We start from the raw sequence: 22,702 nt of genomic DNA, 5'->3' as shown, positions 1-22,702 counted from the left end.
TTAATCGTTTTTAAATATTGGACCTATTTTTTTGGACCGATTTACTCCTCACTCCTTATTTATAAGTTGTACAAATATGATTTATGCAAAATATTAAAGCTCATATGACGTTATTGGTGGTCGAGATTCACAATTTTGAAACACAACTGATGTCATCAACGATTCATCTATTGAATCGGTCTGGATGGAATTTTAAATAAGATCGTTCTAGACCATTTTTTTTCTTTGATAACTTATTTAAAGGATCAAATTAGTTCAGTCCGTTAAAAATAATGCCAACCCCCAACACTAATAATTATGTAAATAAAATGTGCAAATGACAAGGGTGCAATAAACAATTCTTTTTTAAATAGTAATATATTATGCAAATACTTTTGAAAAACTCTCTAGCCATTAAATTTAGTTATTTTATAGTACATTTTTAAACCTAGACAAGATCCCCTAGCAGTTGTGGCCGAGCGGTTAAGGCGTTAGACTTGAAATCTAATGGGGTCTCCCCACGCAGGTTCGAACCCTGCCAACTGCGAATTTTTTTCCCATTTGTTATTCATAATTTTTCTTTTTTATTATTATTTCATAGGACATTCTTTATTCTCTAAACTCCTAAATTGTAAGATTATTATTTTACTAATAACGAACAAGACGTGTACCATGTTATGAGTACTTTCTTGATTTACCATCAGAGGGCGCTGATGTAATTTCTTTTTCATAAATTCATTATATAAATCATATCCTGAAAACTGTGTTTTATAAACTTTAATTACAAAAAAGACCACAAAGTCTGAGGGGAAAAAATAAGATTTGTATTGTCAAATTGATTAAAGATATTTTATTAACGAAAAATGGATTTGAAAGTTTTGGTGGGCATATTTTCTCCCTTTGTGTTACTTCGATTTTTTGATGATTTTTGTGTATTACAACATAGGGATTTCAAACTGGGAGGTCTCAAATATGACTAACGTCCCAATTTGGACCGTACAAAGGACTTAGAACCTTGATCATGCCTCATACAGGTCACTCAAGTGGCTAAGTTAGCTTTGATCTTAAGTCGATGGATCATTTTATCAGAGACTACGTTCAATATAACAAAATCGACCACTTCATGCCATAAATGACTCTCTGATTGCCTCCATCAAGGAAACAATCTCCAATATGGCAAGGAACTACTTCGTCCACGCCTGATCCTCCTTCTGTATCCGGATCCAGGCTGTTATTGATGTTGGGGGAGAGAGATACATTTCAACATTTAAATGAGCAATTCAAGCCAATTTACATGTAAATCCGCGGAAAAATGTGGCCATAGTGATACTTTAAAAAAATTTTAAAGCCCTTTTCCTCTTAACACCCTCTACTAATTTAATTTTCCTTATTTAATCTTTGGATGAGATACACAATTGTCAAAATAATCTTTAAGTGACACAGAGTGACATCCATGAGTGAGCTTTTATGCTAAAAATCCCTCTTGTGCCTCCCACATATTTTGATTCATCTGGTTATTACTCATTGGCGACCTTCATCATTTGACCTTTTCCTAAGAGTACTTACGCCTATATAAAGTAATATGCACCTCACTTATGATATCAAAACAAACGTGAAGGATTTTGTTATTGTAGAAGTCATGATTGATGAAAGAGGTCAAGAAAACCCTTGAAGCTAAGCTAACCCCTCTCAACTCCTCCGCCCCTTTCTTATTCATTACGACATACATAAACAGTCACGTATAGCTAGCACATAGGTTGAATAGGTAGGCTAGGAGAGGAAAATGACGGTTACCGCCTCAAAGTCGTGAGAAATTACTTTTACATAGACAATGTTTATTTTTTTTTAAATAAACATTTTGTTTCCAGTGTTTTCTTCAAAATAGACAATGTTAATAATAATACTACGGTTGAGTGTGATGAAATCTTGGGAAGAAGAAGAAAAAAAACTACTAAAAGAAAGGTAGAGTTTCAAGAAGATGAGGAGATAGTGTCAAAAGAAGGTGAACCGTTCATTTTATGATAACGTAATTGGATAAATATATTCGCATACAAAAATGAGTTAAACAGACGCTTCAAAATGACGGATTAATTAATTATTATCAACTTATCTTTAAAAGTCGGGCCTTGAGAACCACTTTGGATCTTTTTCTTTACAAATATATGTGTGTACACATCAAAGAAGTTAAGAAGATTATGATAAAAATGTTTTAATAACTTAACTTGTTCTCTTATCAGGAAAGAATATAGGTAATATTAAGTGGGGTCTAGACAAAGGATTTCAGAAACCGAAGGATTGTTTGGAGCTGATATTTTCTTTTTATTTGTTGGAGGTGGGAGGGGGGATTAATTATTTAAAAGAGACTAAAAACTCTGTTGGACTAAGAATGAATTTTAAAAAATGACCTTTCCTTTTCTAAAAAAGAAAACTTGAAATAAAAAAAATTTTACCAATTTTCCCATTGAATTTTTTCACACATTCAATATATATAGGTAATTTTTTTGGATAACGGGAAAAAATCCTATATTTCGGAGAAACGATATGAATGTTTGAATTTTGTAGGAAAAAAATTAATTTTTTTGAGAATAACTATGGATTTATGACATTTTTTGGATTTTCTTTTATAAAAAAAAAAAAAGTCCAAACCCCAAGCCCCCGTTACTGAAGATAAAAATACTTTTTGCTGGTAAGGGGGTACTTAGGTTAAATAAATATTTCACAAGCGGTGCATCACTAGAAAAAGGTAGAGAATCTCTAAGTTAGATAATTAATTATAATTGGCACTTCATAGGGCGTAAAGCACCACTTATAGTCATTTTTACTTCAAGAAATATCATTTCTTGCCTATATTAAAGTCAAGTATGTGGGATGTTGAATTCAATATCTATCACATACATACTTTAGTATATGTTATATTATGCGTTTGGTGTACCACAAAGAGATGATTTCAACTGATTATCCCAATTTGTTCAAAAGGGATGGTTGATAAAGCGTTTGGACCTTTTGTGTGACGCTGACCAATAAGTTTGACCTTGAATTTTTAGTTATATGATGCATTTTTATAAGCCTACATAATGATACCAATTTGAGCTCTGTACCGCAAGTTATTCCAAAGATATTGTAGATTATGAATTTTTGTCGTTTTGTTGCATTTTATATGGACCATCTTTGTATCAAATAATATTCAATAATATTAATTAATTAATGTAATCTAATTTTTTTTTTTATCAAAATAACTGTGGAATGTTGAAAGTTTTTTCAAAAAACTTTAATATTTGTAATTTTTTTTTCAAATTTTATTTCTCCCATTTTTTTTTTTCAAAAAATTTCAAGAACCAAGACCCCTTTTTATTATAAGACACTTTTGAGTGTGTTTTATAACTTCGTAGATACTTGATATAATAAATAACTAAAATATGCACTCGGTTTAGAGCAAAACCTCTGCCTACAATCAAATTGAGTTATGGATCTCAACTTGTTCCAAAGTTATGTTCGAAAATTCATTTTTCCCCCATTTTGTATCTCAAAATTTAATGGCCGTTTCCTTTGACAAGTTATAATCTTTACATCAAGTGAGACACAAATCGATCCGTAACTTTTGCCGTAATCCTATGGACAACAGACAGACAAACATAGCAAAAACATAACTTTCGTTCAACTTCATTGGCGGAGGTAATTATTAACAAAATGTAAATTATGTATTTTCAGGTATAGAGTTGGTGAACAGAGAGGACTTCTCGTATTTTTCTTCTATGAAGTTTATCCCTGTCTTGACATAATATACTAAGCAACGGTGGTTAAATACGTAATATTTTAAATACCTACAAATGAAAAAAAAGTAAGCTTCTTTAAAAAACATTGGGAGATATTGATTTGAGCAAAATGTGTATAAAGTTCAATACGAGGTGGAATACACTAATATTATAGAAAGGAATTTAAAGGCCATGGGTAATAAACAGACCAATCAAGTCATAAAACATTATTATTATTGTTTCATTCAAAAGAGACTCATTCCCTCAGCAACCAACCACCCACCCACCCGATCCATTACACAGCAGCAGTATAACTAACTAACCATTGTTTATCCATTTTGTTTTTTCTTGTAAAAATCCATATTTTTCATATCAAGGTATTTACAAAGATGTTTATCAATGTTTATGTTCTTTGTTGAGGTTGTAAATTATAAGCATTTTTGAGCGGCCAAGTTTTGTTGCAGATGCAATCGGAACAGGTTTTTGTATTTTCTAAAACTGTTATCATTGTAATGTAGTTATTAAGAAGGGAACGTCTAAGTAAATAGTAATTGGTTGTACATGTGGTCATGAATGACGAGGTGTAAATATGAGGATTTGTTGTGGATCCTTGTTGTACTTGTAGCAGAATTGAGAAACGACATCAGAATAATTTCTTCGTATATTACTAATTGCTAGATTTCCTTTATCTAGCTTTCATTGCTAGAGTGGGATTTGGCCTTACTTTTTTCATGTCAGAGCTATTTGCAGATAATCAAATCAAACTTCATGACAGTTGATCTGTTTTCCTACAAAACATTCTTCCAATTGTCAGGGTGACTCCCTTTAATTTTCGGTTTCCTTTCATTGAACATACAGGATCATAGATTATGGAGAGTAACAGTAAAGATTGACTGGGAGGTAAAAGTTTAAATTCTTGTACTCAGAGCAGAATTGAAGATCGTCATCGTTGTAATTCTGTCATATGTCCATACTTTATACAGAGTGGTACTTGCGTTTGTTTCTTTTCAGGCGTGCTTTTCGTTGTTTTTTGGCAACTTGAACCGTGTTTTTCCTCTCTAAAGCTGTTAAATTTACTCCTTCATTCTTGAGGAGAGAACATATAATTATAAAGTGTAACCAGGAGTGTTTGTGCTCTTAAACGACTAAGAGTTACAATGAGGATTAGTTGGAGAGTTATCACTTCCTTGTTGGACTTTGAACAGAATGGAGGATCAACAGGAAGTAGTCCCTGACCATATACCTAATATATACGCTGTAGGACTTGATTTTATTTCCTTCCTCTTTTTGTAGTTGTTGGCATCTTGAACCGTGTTTTGTCTTTATAAAGCTAACATCATTATCCCCTCATTCTTGAGGAGAGAACATATAATTATAAAGTGTAATCTCATGTTAGTGTGCTCACATAGAATGCAAGACATATGAGGTTTTGGCCATTTTGGGCGTGTTAAAAAAAATACCAAAAATCAATATGGTAACCCTGACAATTTGAAGAATGTTTTGGAGGTGAACAACTTAGCTGACATAACATGTGTGTGTGTGTTTGCTCATAAATGATGGGGAGTATCATTGTTGATTAATTCAGGAGTTTCAAGTCCTCCTTGGACTAACAGTAGTAGAATTGAGGATTGACCAGGGAGTAATTTCTGCCTATCTCCTTGCTGGATACAGAGTGGGTTTTCTATTATATATATATATTTACTTCATCTCAATGCTATTCGCAGCTAATTTAATGAAACGTCATGTCAGTTAAATCATCTCTCCTCCTAAATATTCTTCAAATTGTTGGTTAATTTTCGGTTTCTTTATTTTTACAGAGCGAAAATGATTAGGATTTACAACTCTATACATTATACATACGTAGTTATCGAGGTTGATCTTAATATCAACCCTAGACAGTTGACAGTCCCAGATATCATTATCAAAACTAAAAGCAAAGCTATTAGATTAAAAAAATATTTTTTTGATTTATTTTTTTTCCTCTTTGTTTCAATCTCTCAAAGTTTTGGTCTTGTTTTGACCCCCAATCCCCATGCCTGTCAAGTTAAACCTATGTTCTCTGAGTTTCAGATATAATATCCTTGAACACAACACTTCCCAGATGGCTTTATATATTGGACAGAGAATGTCACATTCAATGAGAAAATGATTGATCACCTTGTTTTTTGGCCCGATAAAAGCCACCTTTGCGTTAATGTCCGTAAAAAAATTACTTCCAGAATATTGGAAAGTAGCACGTGGGGAGAAAAGTCATGGGATTTGAGCATAGAGGGCGCTTTTTAATAGTTATTATTCATCTCATTATCAGTTAGTAAAAAGAACCTAAAGACCCCCCCTTAAAATCTTATAACAATCTGTTCTTTAGTTCGTGGATATATTTCTAAAACAATGGATTATAAAATATTTAAGACTTGAAAAATGTTATGGAGACTCCATTTTTTTTTTAATGTTCCTTTAATTGGTCAGATAGAGCCGCATGGATTAAGTATCAGTAAACTTTAAAGTACTACAATTACTTCATCTAACCTAGGAATTATCCTTTGAAGTCCATATAAATAAAGTATATTTCCTTCTATAGGAAAGACCATGGGGTTTGTTGCGTTCAATTTCTGGGCATAGGATAAGTTCCTCCAATAGTTGACCCTTTAAAACGGCACTGCATTGATGGAGTAGTTACATTTGCATCTATAGATTTCTAAACTTCGATATTCGCGTCAACATAACCGCATGTTTAAATACTCTTCAATACATCATGAGGGGCATCCGCTGGGGGTGGGTTGGAGGGCTGTGATTTTTAAATGAAAATGTAAAATTTTATTCCGAAAAATTTGATTTTTTGTAAATAACTATGTATTTTTGAAAAAAAATTCCTAAAAATTTTATTTTTTATGAATGGCTATGGATTTTTGAAATTTTCTACAAAAAAATTTAAAATTTGAAATTTTTTTCTAAAAATTTAATTTTGAATTTTTTGTTGGAAAAAAAATATTGTTTTTGTGAATTACAGTAGATTTTGAAAAACAGAATCCATAAAAATTTATTTTTTATGAATAGATGTGATTTTTTGAAATTTTTTTTCAAAAAATGTAATTATAAAATTTAATTTTGAATTTTTTTTGTAAATTCCTGTAGATTTTGAAAAAAAGAATCTAAAATAATTTATATTTTATGAATAGAATTGGACTTTAGAAAAAAATTTCGAAAAAATAATATTTTTTGGGATTAGCAGTGAATTTTTGGAAAAAAAAATTAATATTTGAAATTTAATTTTTTTATGATTTGCAGTGAATTTTTCAAAATAATTGTCTAAAGAGTTAGTATTTGAAATTTTTTTTTGTTAATAGCTGTGGATTTTGAAATTTTTTCTAAAAAATATAATATTTTAAATTTAATTTTAGAATTTTTTTCCCAGAAATTTTACTATTTATTTAATTTTTAATTTTTTTCATAAAAATGTATTATCCACTTGAACAAAATGCCTAATCAGTTAAATTAATCAATATTGATGCACCCCTCCCTAGTCAAAAGATCTTGGACTCCATAAAAGGTCATTTCAAATTGTTGGCATGCATTTATGTTCTACACAATAGGTAAGGAAAATATAAGTATTACATCTCAATCATCATTCACTAGTAACCACAACGAGAAATAACAACAAAATCTTTTGTCAACGATTTTCTCACGTTTTTTGCGTTTTAAATGACTTTCAATGCCACTATAGCCTAATTGACTATATACCTAAATGCATTATGGACTTAGTAGTAAGCATTAACCAATACACAAAAATTGCTTAGTACAGGGTGCAACTTGCATATCATTCTTATACAGAGTGCAGCAGTATAACTTTCATTTTTATTAATTGTGGCAACCAGTCTGTTGAAATTGTAGCGGGTGGTTTTATTCCAGAGATGAGACTCTAAAAAATATAAATTTATTTTAAACAGAACGTCAGGTGATATCACCCCATTGGGGTAGTGAAGAACTTCATTAAAGAAAAATATCATAGGTCCTTTCTTTTCATCAACAAAATACAGATGTTGCAACAAAAAAACCTTTTTTATCATTCTTGGCAATCAGGCAGTAGAAGTAATAACTAAGTGGGTGTGGTTTAACTTTAAAGACAAGATTCTAAAGTTTTCTTGGCAAAAAAGTCCGTGGATATCATATGTTGGAGCAGGAAGGAACGTGCCCTTGAGTTTTCCTTGGTGCAATTTAGGAAAATCAGTTAATTGCTTTTATTTGTTATATGTAAAAACGATTTTTTCAATTCACTTTCATAATTAGAAATTTACAAAAAAAATTGAACAAGAAATATCATCGAATCACGTAGATTATAAAGTTTTCTTAATAATACAGTCAGTCGCTATAATGCGTTGGAGTAGTAAGGGACGTGCGATTGCCGTGAAAATAAATATTGTCAAATGGTTTGAGAGAAATTCTATACAAATTTCGACTAACTTCAATTGAGCTTCCGAGTTTTTGTTCGTGGGATTTATTAAAATCCGTTAATTGCTTCAATTTCTAATATATATATAAATAAAAAATACGATTATTTCCAACTCATTTTCATAATTAAACATTTGCTAAATTCTATTTATGTGAATAATTCCACGGATACTGATACTAGAGAGCTAAAATTCGTGTCATCAGATCTGATTTTGTATATGAATACTAAATTAATGCAACTTATTCGTATCAGGTAATTGGAATCGGATTTATTCTCGAAAAAATAACACTACTAAGACCTTTTCAAAGTTGCCAATTAATAATTATGTGATGAACTAATCATCCACAACTATGAGATAAAGTATCTTGTCAACTAAATTTTGTATTTTTGTTTAATAATATTTTTGTATCTCTCTAAAAACTCTCAATAAAAAGTTATTTAAATGAAAACCATATAAATGAAAAAATCCGATGGCTATTAAAATGAAGGACTCTCGCAAACGTGACCAATCCTGTACCTTATCTAGGACGCCCCGGCACCCCCTCCTGGGGGGGAGGAACCATGTACTTTTACTACTTTTCTCTTCAGCTCCTGAAAAATTATGTGGGAACAGCGGATTACTCTGCTTGGGATGGTGTCAACTATGGTGGTCACCTACTATATGCCTCGTATTAAAATAATCTAAAAATGGCCTCGGTTTAAACAACGTTTCTAAAAAATCATCGTTTTAATATTCTGAATAAATACTGTGGGTCACTAATGAAGAACTTTAGTTAAAAATTTATATTATTATACGTTATTAATTACGGATAAAAAACTAAAACCTAGAATAATATAAAAATTGAGAGTCCTTCAAAATTACAAAAGTTTGTTAATATAACGTCAAATTTTATATTTTTCAAAAATTATAATATAAATAATTTTTTGAAACAAAATTTAATATAAATAGTTTTTTTTTTACTTAAATATTTATATATGCTACAAAATTTTTTTATCTGCATTGCTGTCAAAATTCTGTCACCATCGGCAATTATAAACTAATTTTTTACAAAAATGACTTAATGGATTTGAATTTTTTTCCAGGCCATTTATAAATTATTTTTCTGGTTAAGCTATATTTTTGCTTTTACAAAATTAATATAAATAATTTTTTTCCAAAAATGTAATTATTGAATTTTTTCCAATAAATTTATTTTTCTGATAAGCTATATACTTTATAAATTTTTTTCTAAAAAATTTAATTTTCAATGATTATGTATTGGAATTTTGAAATTTTTTTGGGAAAATTTTTTTTTATTATGTGAATAGATTTTTTTATAAAAATTTAATTTTTCCATTTTTTTCCAATAAATTTATGATTCTGATTAGCTGATTTTTCCAAAAAAATTTGTATTTGAAATTTTTGAAAAAAAATATTAAGTTTCAATATTTTTTTAAATTTTTTTCTGATTAAAACTTTTTAATTTTTTTCTATGAATATTTGAAATTTATTTTTCAAATTTTTTTCTAAAAATTTTAACTTTTTTTGATTTTTAAAAAAAAGATTTCTTATTTTGTTAATAGTTTTTTATAAAAATTTAATTTTTTTTAAAATTTTTTTTAAAATTTTGTTTTATTCTAAACCCAAGCCTTGATGATTGTCTAGACATGCCTTTATCTTAACCTGTAGCTGAGGCCAGTACTTTTCTTTTTTTTTCTTATTTCCCTCAAGTATATTATTCCTTGTTCATTTTTACCTAAAACAATCTTTTAATTCAGGCAAATGTTTGAAAATGTATTTATTAATTTTTTTATCATTTGTCTTTTATGAAAAATTACTCTAAATTTTCAAAAAAGTGTTTTGTCTTAAATTGGGTATTTATAAAAAATAAAAAAGTCCAACATTCTCCCCCAAAGAAAATCCTAGTCATACGTACAGCCCATATAAAAAAATGTAGTTTATTTGCATTGTTAAGTATCGAATTCTGTTTCATTCCTATAAAGAATCCGTTGCCCATCTGCTGTTCTTTACAATCAAAATATATTTAAGTACATCATATATTTTAATAGACAACCCATGCCACTTGAATATCTCTTTCTTCCATCATTCTGTCCAATTCAACGTGACTTCAAATGATGACCCTATAAAATAATACATGATATGAACAACATATGTACCTAGCTATGAGACGAGTTTGTATATAAAATAAGAATATAAACATCTTTATATTCAACCCACGAAAAAATACTTAGATCAAATTGAGGTTGAGGTGTTTTCTCTTTATAGTATTACATAGTTTATTATATGAAGTCATACTTGTGTGTAGACCGACTAATGAAGAGTTAAATATGTAATCTGACAAAGAGATCAATCTTGGGAAATTAAGAGGGGAAACAATATACATATATATAGGTACAGTTAATTTATGTATGTAGGGTGGTAAAAACAAGGATCTACAAACAAACTCCCCGTTCACTAGTGAAGTCTACATACAGTGTATGCACGGCTCCAATTAGAGCTCCATAAATCCATTATTACTTGCAATCAATATTGGGTTATTAAAGAGATATTGCTTTAAAATTTATCAGCTTTCATTTGCTGTATTATTGGTTGCGATACGTTAGCAAACAACGACAATGACGGCCAAAAGGCAAGGGATTGCATCTTCTCCACACCCATCACTATGTAAAGGAGGTTACATACATTGTGAATTGCTCTGTTGTTTCTCCGTATGGTCTGAAGGCTCATTAACAGCGGAAAGAGCCTCTCCATGAAGACACAGAGTGGATGTCACAACAAGATTGTTACTGACGACTTTTTTATCTTTGAAATTGGAGGTCAGGAGTGCTTGGAGGTGATGAAAGAGTTTGTGAAGCCCTGGTTGCTTGGTGTTGCGTCTTGACGAGGGAGAGACACAAACTTATTTATAATAGGAGAGATCCAGGATGACCGAGAGAAATGAGGAGAAGAATTCCGTGGAGGAATGAAACTACACTGTTTATATGTTCATGTGTATTCTAACTATACTCTAATATATTTACAAAAGACGAGACTATTTATAATACGTAAAACTCAGTACTTATAATACATAGACGAATATACAAGAAGATAAAAACCAGAAAGGACATATTAAATACATAAGACTTGGGATGTTCATTAACAGCGACGAAAGCCTCTCTAGGAAGACATCAAATGGAGGAGACAACAAGAATGTCATGAAGGCGTCTTGACACCTATGGCCTTTCAAATTGGAGCGAAGGAGTACCAGGAGGTGATGAATAGGTTCGTGATGCCCTGGTTCCTGGGATTACTGTTGAGAGCAAGACTCAAAAACTAGCCATAAGACTACAACAACTCAAGTTTGGTGCAAATAATACCTCACCGATTTTTGGTCTCTAAACTTGTGGCCCCTCATCACTGAACACCTTGTCACTGTACTATGCAATATAGGGCTTTGTGGAGAGCAGTGCCTGTAATGCCCCCCACTACAAAGTTGATTCTCTGAAGGTCTTTGTTGAGAAAGAGTGGGCTGATATGTCCAATGATTACGTTATCAAGGTGTGCAAGGTCTTTAGGCCTGGACTGGAGGTCAGGGTGGCGTAGAAGGAGGATATTTTGAGTAATAATTGTTGAAACTATAAGGTATAACGATACAAAAAAATACTCCTGATACCATATAGAATGAGCACTCTGGAAACTTCCGCCAATTATCACATTGAGTAATGTTTCTCAATATGTTTCAAAGTTGCGATCGATTATACAGTATGTGTTAGCTTGACCTTTGACTTTGATCTCTCAAAATTAATGGTTTTTTTTACTGTGACCATATATATCCTGATGAATAACACACAAACAGGTACAAAAACATAACCTCTGTTCAACTGTGTTGCGTAGGTAATTATTTATACGTAATATATGAATCACAAATTCAACAAACGAAACGGTATTTGTGTCTGAAGTACTTATAAGGAACATAGGCTGCTATATAATTAGTTCTACATCTCCAGACCAGGATGCATTAGAATAATTTATCAAATTATATATTATGTAGAAAACAAAAATAAAGCAAAAACAAAAAACTGACCATTTATAACACTTATTTGTACTATACAAAAAAGCTAAATTATAAGGATATGTACGTCGTCTATAAGATGTAAAATGTGGCCTGTCAACACCAAAGCAAGCTCAAGTGGATTTCATATGTATTATTATACACATTATCTTCAATTAATATCAACAAATTACTCTTTCTATCAATTTGGTAGTGTCGCAAATTTCACATAAATAAGCTGAAATTGATCCACACAGAAATTCATATTTTCTCTTTTGCTTGATTTTTGTTCAAGATTGTTTTTATGTTGACACACCATGATATAAATAAATAACCTTTTAAAAGTAACAAATAAATCAATTAAAATGTCGTATTATTAGAGACTGAGAAATATAAATTCATACATAATATATATACTGTTTACAAGGATTATAGTTGATCTAATTTGAGATGTTTGTGACGGATAGAATGGATGTCTAGACATCCAATTTTTATCATATATAGCATTAGATTGTGTTCACTTTTGTCATAAATTGTATCATAATTGAAGGCGACGGCATCGTGCGGGCTTATAATTGATGTTTTTGCTACTTAAACTTCATCAAATGGATTTTAAAATATCAAAAGACCTGCTAGTATTTTAATTTGAAAGATAATATTAAAAGCACACCTTAAAGATAGTTTATTAAGCTCCTGAACTTATGAACAGGCTCAATGGAGCAATTTTCAAAATCTGCGACCTCCTTTATAGAGTGATGGGTGCAAAGAAGATCTGCAAACCGTTGTCTTTTTGCCTCCATTCATGTCGTTACCTTTATTGTATCACGCAATCTTTCCTCCAAAAATAAATCAAAGAAAAGGCAGTAATCATCTGGTAGTTTACCAAATAAGTCAATCATACACACTGCAATTTATCTTTAAGTCCTACAAGACACATTATTTCCACCATTTTTAAAACTAAATAGATTTTATTCGATACAGTTTTATAATATTGCTTAGTAATATTGTATTAAAAACATCTTATTTATACAAAAGTAAACTTTTGAATCTCCTCCTCCGTTTTTTCTGCCTAGCATAATTTTTTGTTCTACACTCTACTATTAAAAATTAGAATGGATTGCAATAACCAGTTGATTCCTCAGGGAATTTTGCAATTCAAATAAACACGAAAGAGAACTTAATCTGTTTAATAAAGTCAAATAGTGACATTCTTTAACTAATTTGACATATTACGTTGGTAACATTTATTCTTGATTACTTAAGACAACGTCATCTTACTATGTTGAATGGGGTACATGCATCGATACACTACGAAACAAACATCACACCACACTTTCATTATCATATCCCATGTACTCATAGAACGGGCAAGCTCATACTAGTAGTTAGCGGTTATACATTTGTATGTGATAGCCAAAATTTCTTCACAAAATGATCAATATATATATATATACGACAAAGGATCAACAAGGAACTGTAATCCTGTCCTTTTGGAAACGGCATCAGTTTAATATAACTTATTGCTTAGTTTATTTATCAAAAAGAACAATTTATGAAATAGCCAAGACGTATCAAGTGAGCCGAGGGAATTGACAGCTAAAAACAAAATATATTGGCTATTTTCGTGTTGGTGACGTAACACCGTGCATTGTCGTTGTTTGATGACGTATCGCAACCAATAATACAGTCTGTGTGAAAGATGATAAATGTACAAAAGAATTTGTTTTAATAACCCAACTTCGATTGCAATTAATAATGGTTCTATGGAGCTCTCATTGGCGCGGCACGACTTGTTTACTCACATTGTACATTCTATACATAGAAGACAGGCGTTTATAATGATTAGTTGTGACTCATTCAGTTACAACTGTATCTATTTGAAACAATGCTCTTATGGAAGTCAAAAGTCATATTTAACATGTCGTTACTTTGAGTCTATCTTGCAATATTTCCTCCAAAAAGACAATTATGTAACATGTTCAGATTGCGAGACAACAAAACCCACTTTATTATCATCAGACTGTACAACTAGCGGATTGGATGTGGTTTCATTCTAGCGGATATACTCAAAAGTTTTCTTCGAAGTACGGTTGTCATTACTCGTTGGATTTGAGGAACGTGTTTGTCGTTAATAATTGCGAAAAATTTGAGAATATTCTATAAAATTAAAAAATATTTAACTCCTGATGCCATTTTTACTTAATCTTAATATTAAAAAAAGGATTTTTTCAATTCATTTTCATAATTATAAATTTAGAAGATTATTTGAACAAGAATTACAAGTGAATGATCATGGTAGATTACTAAAATCAATGTCATCAGATCTTGTGTTATTCAAGAAATATAAATCAGTGCAGTTTGTTCAAATCCAGTAATTGGAACCGGATTTATTTAAGGAAAAACCACAATTTTAAATTGAAGACCTTTGAAGAATTGCTAATAACTAATTAATGAATGTGTTTATCATCCACATTTTTAAATTAAAATTGTTGTCAACTAAATTTCACATTTTTTTGTATAAGATAGTTATCTCTCTAAAACGTCATCATAAAAAGTTATTTAAAGGGGGGAAAGGGAAAGAATAATTGACGATTGAAATACCTTAGTTTGGTTTATTTAGTATATGGATAATGGGGGCGGGGGGAGTGACGTCACATAATTTATATGACTTTCAAATCTTTGTAAAATAAACATAAAATCTCTATAAAATGGCTAGATTTTTACTATTAATCTTATTTAATCTATGAATTCTTAATTTCTAAGGGACAAGTGAGTAATATTGGAATAAGTCAATTAAGTTTTGCAATTTCATTTTTAACCATAAAAATATACTTCCTCCTAGAGGAGGATGAATAACTGAGCCGTGTTCTACTCTAGATATTGGTGGAGCTCATTGTCCGTGTCATTGAGATCAAATACATAGAGTAATGATACTGAGCGAGCCAATAATTTCCACTATAAGTAACCTCCAAAATTCATGTTATTGATTCATCCCCTTAATCAAACTATATATTCCAACTAATTCAATCTATTTTAAAATGTTATGCGGGCATAAAATTATATCATTTGGGAAAACGTGAAAATGAGAGGATCCAAGAGTTAGGAGCATATGCACGAACCTAATTCATGCTCAGAATCAATCATGATTGATTCTTAAATAGAATTATGGTCAAAATAATCTCTCAGATCCAACAATATTATTTTTGAAAGGGTAAATCAAATTATATTTAAATTCAAAAAGTGGAATAAATATTAATATTAATAGTGCTTCATAAAATAATCTCTTCAAAAGACATTATGCTACTAAGTAATTATTATTAGAATAAACATTTAAAAATATAAGAATATTTAAAGCGCCCTCCTTGTTTTTAATATATATCTAACTACTTCAATGCCAATGTTTTGGTCAACGAATTCTTCTTTATTGGTGGCGTCAGCAACTACTTCTTTAAATCATCAATTTATGTATTTTATTCCACAAGATGGTCTGGCCTTGTATTTTAATCTACCTTGGCCAATGTGGATATTTCCCGTCATTAACCTACAAAATAATAGTCCCTAAACCCCAAAACTTGTTTTATGCAATGGCAGGACCACCAAGCAAGTTAAAAACCAAGCCACCGCTTCATACAATACTTCCAAACACTTCAAAATGAACTCTAGGTACATGGGTTGATTAAAGCTTGAGTAAGATACCAAGCAGGTTAAAAACCACGGCTAACACTTCAAAAAGTATTTAAGGCCCCTCTATATATTTCAAATTAAATCCCGGGCCCATGGGTTGATTAAGGACACAGAAAAGACACGAAGCAGCTAACTTCTAATTCAATTCAAAAGTGTTGTCTTCGTCGAAGATATATTAATTGTAGGAAGTGATTTCACAGAGATTCTTTGATGTAGATTAAAAAACAAGGTAGTAATATTGGCCAGTCAATAAGGTTCTGCCATTTGATTTTTATCCATAAAAAGTGCACTTAAATCAACTTGAGGGGTTCCGCCTTGCTTCACTCCATATATTAGTGGAACTCATGTGCCGTGTTCACTATCAAAGAAAAGGGGAGAAATAATGACGTCATTCACATCCTATATATTAAAAGGAAGAATGCAAGAGTATACTTTTTCGCATAAAATAATTATATTTTCATCATTTTGTTAGTTGTAACTGCTTCTTTGCGTGAAAATAGTTTTTTTTTTTAAATATAAATAGGTACCCATAGTATAATATAACTCGTACGTTTCTACAATTCGTAGATTGCATCTTAGGGCCCATAATTATGATGAGAAGGATGATGAAAGACGAACATGAAATAAAATATGAGCGGGGTTTTCTCCATCTTCAGCATATTATTCATATTCCTTTATTTAACTCTGCGAATGGTTATAGAATGATAAATGAGGCATTGAAATAAGTACTCGTTTTGATCAATTATTACGAATTACATAGTCGTATTAGTTGGAAAAAGAGAGCTTATTATTATCTATGTTTAGAGCCTACTTTTAGTGTATTTCAGAATACTTTTAAGCATTTATCAGAAGGCGATTTATACATATGTAGTACAGGGTAGGGCAGAAAAACGTGTACTGTTAATTAATGTTTATTTTCTCATTAGTATGAAAAGGTTGAGTGATTATTTTTTGATATTCTGTTTCCGCCGTCTTTTTTACATAAACAAAATAAAATAATCATTTAGTCATTCCATCATAATGAGCGAACAACAAGCAAATAGGCAACACTTCTCAGATCTTTTAGATGCTGGAGTTGAAGTGATGAAGATTACATACCTTGCTAAGTGTTCTAGAAGCCTGGTTTTTAAGTTAACCAAGGTGAAAAAAAAAATAATGGAGAAAACCTTTCCAGGATGTCAGGAAGTGGAGGGCATAATTTGAAGAGGAATACGAAGTTCTTATTAAGTTTGGAGAAGAATATAAAGGAATACCCCACTAAGTTGATGAATTTCTTCGCTAACGACTTCTCTGTGGCGCCTAGGACCATCAGGAAGCCTATAAACTATGGATTAGTTTATTTTACAAGGACCTCATGTCACCTTCTAACAGAGGGCATGAAAGCCATAAGGCCCTAGAGATGCAAGAAAATCCTCACGTAGATGAAGGTAAATGGGTGAATTGTAAAAAAATTTCACGGACAAGAAGATTTTCACAGTTGATCAATTCCACTTCTGGCTTGCAGAAACAAAATAAAAGATCAAAGGGGTTTACTACACAAATTATCCGGCCCAAACAATGGTCCTTGGCATTGTTGCCTCTGATTATAGAAGATGCCTCCGTTCTTTTACAAGGATAGACAGACAATCGATCAGGAGGCCTACTATAAGGTGCTTAGGTACACAGTCTTGCCATGGCTGAAGACCAACTATCCAGAGGATAACTAAGTGTAGACTCAGGACAGCACCCCACTCACACATCTTCCAAGTGCCAAAAGTTCTGCAAAGATAACAAGGCTCAATTCTGGTCCAAAGAGATATGGCCCCCTTCCTCGCCAGATTTGAACTCACTTGGCTTTTCTATACGGGGCACTTTGGAGAGGGAAACCAACAAGAACTCACAACCAAATGTGGACTTACTGAAGTCCACATTTGGTTGCATTGGCCAAATTGTCAGAGGAGTTTGTTATCAACTCCTGCTTGGCCTTCAGGCGACGTAAAAAGGCTGTGATTGATAATTAAGATGGTCATATTGAGTGAAATAAGCTTTGCAAAAACCTTGTCTACATGTCTTGGTAACATTATTTTTTGCCTATTATTGAAAATATAAAATTATTTATGTATTTTAAGTCCATCTCTAGAGTCCAAGTTTTTCTGCCCTACCCTGTATATGGGCAGTCAACAAAAAGCAAGTTAGAATGGTTTTTCTTAAATTCTTGAACTCAAATATCTCTATAAAATAATTGGCTGTATATATCTATATAATTATAGAAAAAAAATAGCCAAAATTGATTATTACAACATATGAATAAATAAATTGATTTTTTGAACTATTTTTGACTAAATAAAGCTTCTAACTTATAGCTAAAATGTTTGGGTATCGTAGCTCATCCCAGTAATTTGAATGATAAGTCAATAATTGACTGAAATATGCACATGAAATATTGTGGCCTATGTATATATTCAATGAAATAATAAATTTGATTTTTCTTGATTTTTGCTCACAATTGTTTTGATGTTGACACACCACATATATACATAGAAAACTTTAGAACTGTAACTGCATGATTTCATTTCAGCTGTTAGAGGAGGAACTTTCTTATGTATATAAACTTTAACTGTGATATTAGAATAGTTAATTAGAATAATATTATAAATTCCTCCGGTAAATAATGACATGAAATCATGTTAGTAGTGTACCTTCAAATGAAACATCGTCAATCTATATATTCACAGTCACATTATATAGTATTTTAAAACCTTTCTTCTAAAAAGAAAGATAAATAAATGCCCATTATAAGCTGATAGTTGGCGAATTCTTCACCGGTGTGTGGAATTATTATATTTAACAATCAATTGATGGGAATTGTTCAGAGACTATTATAATAAGAGCCAATTATAGTTCAATCAATCAACGTTCAAAACACAGATTAAGAGAAAAAAGCCAGAAAATTAACTGTTGACAAAGAAATATAGTAATAATTCATTTTCTTATAGAGGTAACGTCGTTCCCTGGGATTTAATGAAACTTTTTTTCTTTTTCTTCAATTACATGTCTCACCCTATAACAAATAAAAGAAAAAAAGGTCCAAAAACAGTTGGGAGGTAATGGGACGCATATTGATATCAAAATATCTGTATACTGGGTGGTCCATTCAAATCCAAACACTTGCTAATACGATAATTAACCAAGATTGAGTTATATAAATTAATTTATATTTAGATATATTGAATCATAAACAATTAGTTAAAAAACAAACTAACCTGAGCTCTGTAGTTTACGTACAAGTCGAGAAAATGACACTTGAATGTGATTGACGAAATTTCCATTCGCTCACTCCAAGCAGTTGGGTGCGTCTCCAGGAGCACTATATACACTTTAAGCAAGTCCTAAACGTTCGAGAGGAGGAAAGGCTCTATCAAATATGCAGAACCACACCTAGGGGGGTTGAAGAATACATCCCAGACCAATTCCCTCAATCATATGACAGTACCGTGCAAGAGATCCTAGGTTTTTGCACCAAACTGTTCAGAGAGCAACCAAAAATTTGAATAGAATGAGCCTTGTAAGAGTGGAGAGGCCAGATTTGACACCAGCAATGAAAGAAACCTATCTCCTCCGTTGCAAAAACTCTTTTGAATTAGTCTTTTGAGTTCTTTTGAACTCTTTTTTGACAATTTTGTGCCCCACCAGCATTTTTTGTATGCAGGGGAAGTCCTGCAGTGTCTTTCATCAAACACCGAGCTCCTTTAAGCCACTTTTAGGCCCCACTGGTACGCCATAGGAGAGGACCACCTCCGCAGAGGGTGCCAGTCCGCTAAGAGAGGCTACATCATAATTAAGAGACCTCTGAAGCACATCTATTTACAGTATTAACTGAGGACCCAGTAAGAGATATCAAAAAGTGGGTAAAGAGTGGGTGGATATAATACTTTTGACACCAGCAATGAAAGAAACCCATCTCCTCCATTGCAAGACTCTTTTGGCCCACAAATCCACTCTCAGCCAGTACTTCGACGCCATGACAGAGGACTACTTCTGCAGTGGATGCCAGGATTTCTGCTGCCACGGAGAAGCCATCATTGGCGCTAAGGGAGGCTACATTAATGATTAAGAGAGTTTAATCACACCTCTATTTATAGTAATAATTTTGTGTAATAGTATTAATTCTATTATTAATTAATATGATATCTTGTTGAAGTTTAAATTTCAAAGTGTTCAAATTTTAATGAGCCACTCGGTAATATTATGGGAAATCAATCATTCAAATCCATGAACAGTTTAATTATTTATTCATCAAAAAATCGTATTTATTATTTTTTTTTTTAAATTCTAACTCAAATTCGAAATTTTTTAACTGTTGTAACCACCCCTGGCCACCAATCTAGACCCTAACATATTATAAATTCATCATTGCAAAGTTTCAACCACAAGTTTCTAATGTTGGTTCAATGGAAATCCTAAAAGATCTTCAGGAGACCTGTGAAAACATATTATAATCTCGAGTTATCTAGGAAAGTTTCAGAACCAAAGGGGTTTTTGTCTCAAATAAAGTTTGAAAACCCCGGGTGTATACAGTATTTGAGCTATTACATACTATATTTTTCTCCAATTATCCTATTTTTCTTGAATAGATGGATAGAATAATAGATTGAATGGATTTCATCAATGATTTCTGGAGAAGTAACCTCAAATTGGCGTCCAGAACGTTCAGCGTCACTTATGCCCAAATGACCACTATGAGACCACTTATAAGCTATTCTAATCGATGGTACAGAATCTCCATAATGTTTATCAACCTTCTTTTTAGTCTCCTGAGGAGTTTTGCCTCTCATACAGTAATGTATATTGAGCACAGAAATTTGTTTTTTGTCAATTTTTTTAAAATCCCTCCACTTGCTCGATTCTAAAGAATGCCAAACAGAAGAATATAGACCGATCTGGCTAAAAGTTGGTTTGTGTTCCTCCAAGAATGCTACTAACTAAACATAACCTCGATACGCACCAGACGTGCCATCTCTCGAACTTTGCATGAACATTTCAAACAACCCTCGTATTAGTTTGATTTAATACACTGTTTATTATATATATTTTTTAAAGTAATTAAATAATGTAGCTTCAAAATTTCATTGGGTATTTTTTAATCTCAAAGCCTAGAGAAATGGCATTGATTTTATTTTATGTTGGAATCTGTTTGAAGTTAGTGAAGGCGCTCTACATGAATAATAATTTATCTAATTTCTCTTCCCTGCCGAAAAAGTAATTTAATTAATGATAGAAATCTTAAATATTATTAGTTAATTATATTCTAATTGTACAGATAGAAGGCAAGTATTTACCTCATGTTGAGAGATCTCAGGCAAGTATGGTTTGGGTAGTAAGCTCCAAGTATAATTAAACATACTCAATAGTGTATAATATAATAGATAGACTATGAGTATATTTTGGAGCGTCCGCAGGTTTATATATATTTTTTAAACAAACTTGAAAAATTAAATATAAAATTTTTCGGATACAAATTTGCAGAATTATAATTATATGGAAACTAATTTGGGAAATAAAATCTTTTAAAATTACATTTGTATTCTTATGCGAATAATTACCGTCAATTTCTATCAACAAATTGTTCTTCAAACCCCTTTGGGGTGGCCGTAAAATTCTAAAAGATCACCGAGAAATGTGGCACATCCACAAAAAATCCTTTTATTCCGCTTCAATTTAGTTCTCATTTATATGTTGTTATAGTAATCAAAAGCTAAAAACTCTATATTGACAGTTTTGAAGACTAATAGTTCACTTAAGCTTTTTCGATTGAAATATTTTTCTTTTTTTAGCTTGACGAACTAATATTTTACATAAATTACCAATTTATTAGATTTAGAAACTATTCTTGAACTCCCATTGTTAATGTTTTTTTAATAGCTACCCTAATTAATTCCTTTTTCTTTTAATAAACAGAATAACCCAAAAAATAACTAAACTACATCAACAAAATGCAAAATTGCACTTTTAAAATAGTCAAAATTAAACGGCGCAATAGTAAAAAAAAAACTAGAGTAGGCACTCGAAAGAATGCCAAACCTTTCCTTCAAATAAAATTAAGCCAAGTATCCAAATTTTCCCCAAAGTTACGCTCCATAACGCATTTCTTCATTTTGTGGTGTTACTTCGACCTCTCAAAATTTAATTCAATTATTTAATTCTAAATCTATAGGTTGGAATAATTGGCCCAGACATAATAATTTTTTGTTTTCCCCTTCTTCTTCTTCTCGAACGAGAGGTTGCAAAAAAATGATACTATATTTTACTATTGAGTAGGCATGGGCAAACCGTAGAGAACTAAAATAAGCACTCGGTAGAGCGTAAAACCTCCGCTTTAAATCAAATTTCATGTATGAATCTCAAATGTTCCAAAGTTAGGGGCGGTTATTATTTCTGTTGCGTGGTCTCCAGGCCTTGGGCTCGACTTGCCACCAGATAGAGTAATCCAAAGGATTCAGATTGGGGTTCTGGGAAGGTCAGAAGTTATCTTCCATCCAGGCTTGACAACATTGGCTGTGTGGGCGGGTTCTCCATCTTGCGGGAAGACGTAAGGCGCCTTGCACGACTTCTTGGTGGTCTTGAGGACCTTGGTCTTCAAGATCTCGAAGTAGTCGGTCAAGGCATCCAATGTCTTCGAGCAGGATGGTATACCCGACCACCCGTCTTGGACACGTCGGAGAGGTCTTCAGAAGAGTCTTCAAAGCAAACAACCTGATGGGTCTGCTTGTTGAAAATGGGGTCAACAGTGAATGTTTTTTCATCCGAAAAAACGATCTCAGGATTCCCAT

At 31.8% G+C, this 22,702-nt stretch overlaps 1 non-coding gene across 1 annotated transcript; it reads left to right on the top strand.

The window, feature by feature from the left end:
• The first annotated feature begins 444 nt into the window (after nucleotides 1-444).
• Nucleotides 445-526, top strand: TRNAS-UGA (transfer RNA serine (anticodon UGA)). Its single transcript has one exon. It is a non-coding gene; the product is annotated as a tRNA-Ser (tRNA).
• Nucleotides 527-22,702: the final 22,176 nt, after the last annotated feature.

This window comes from Lepeophtheirus salmonis, chromosome 11, assembly GCF_016086655.4.
Source record: "Lepeophtheirus salmonis chromosome 11, UVic_Lsal_1.4, whole genome shotgun sequence".
NCBI lineage: Eukaryota > Metazoa > Arthropoda > Copepoda > Siphonostomatoida > Caligidae > Lepeophtheirus > Lepeophtheirus salmonis.
This window is presented reverse-complemented; position numbering and strand designations above follow the sequence as displayed.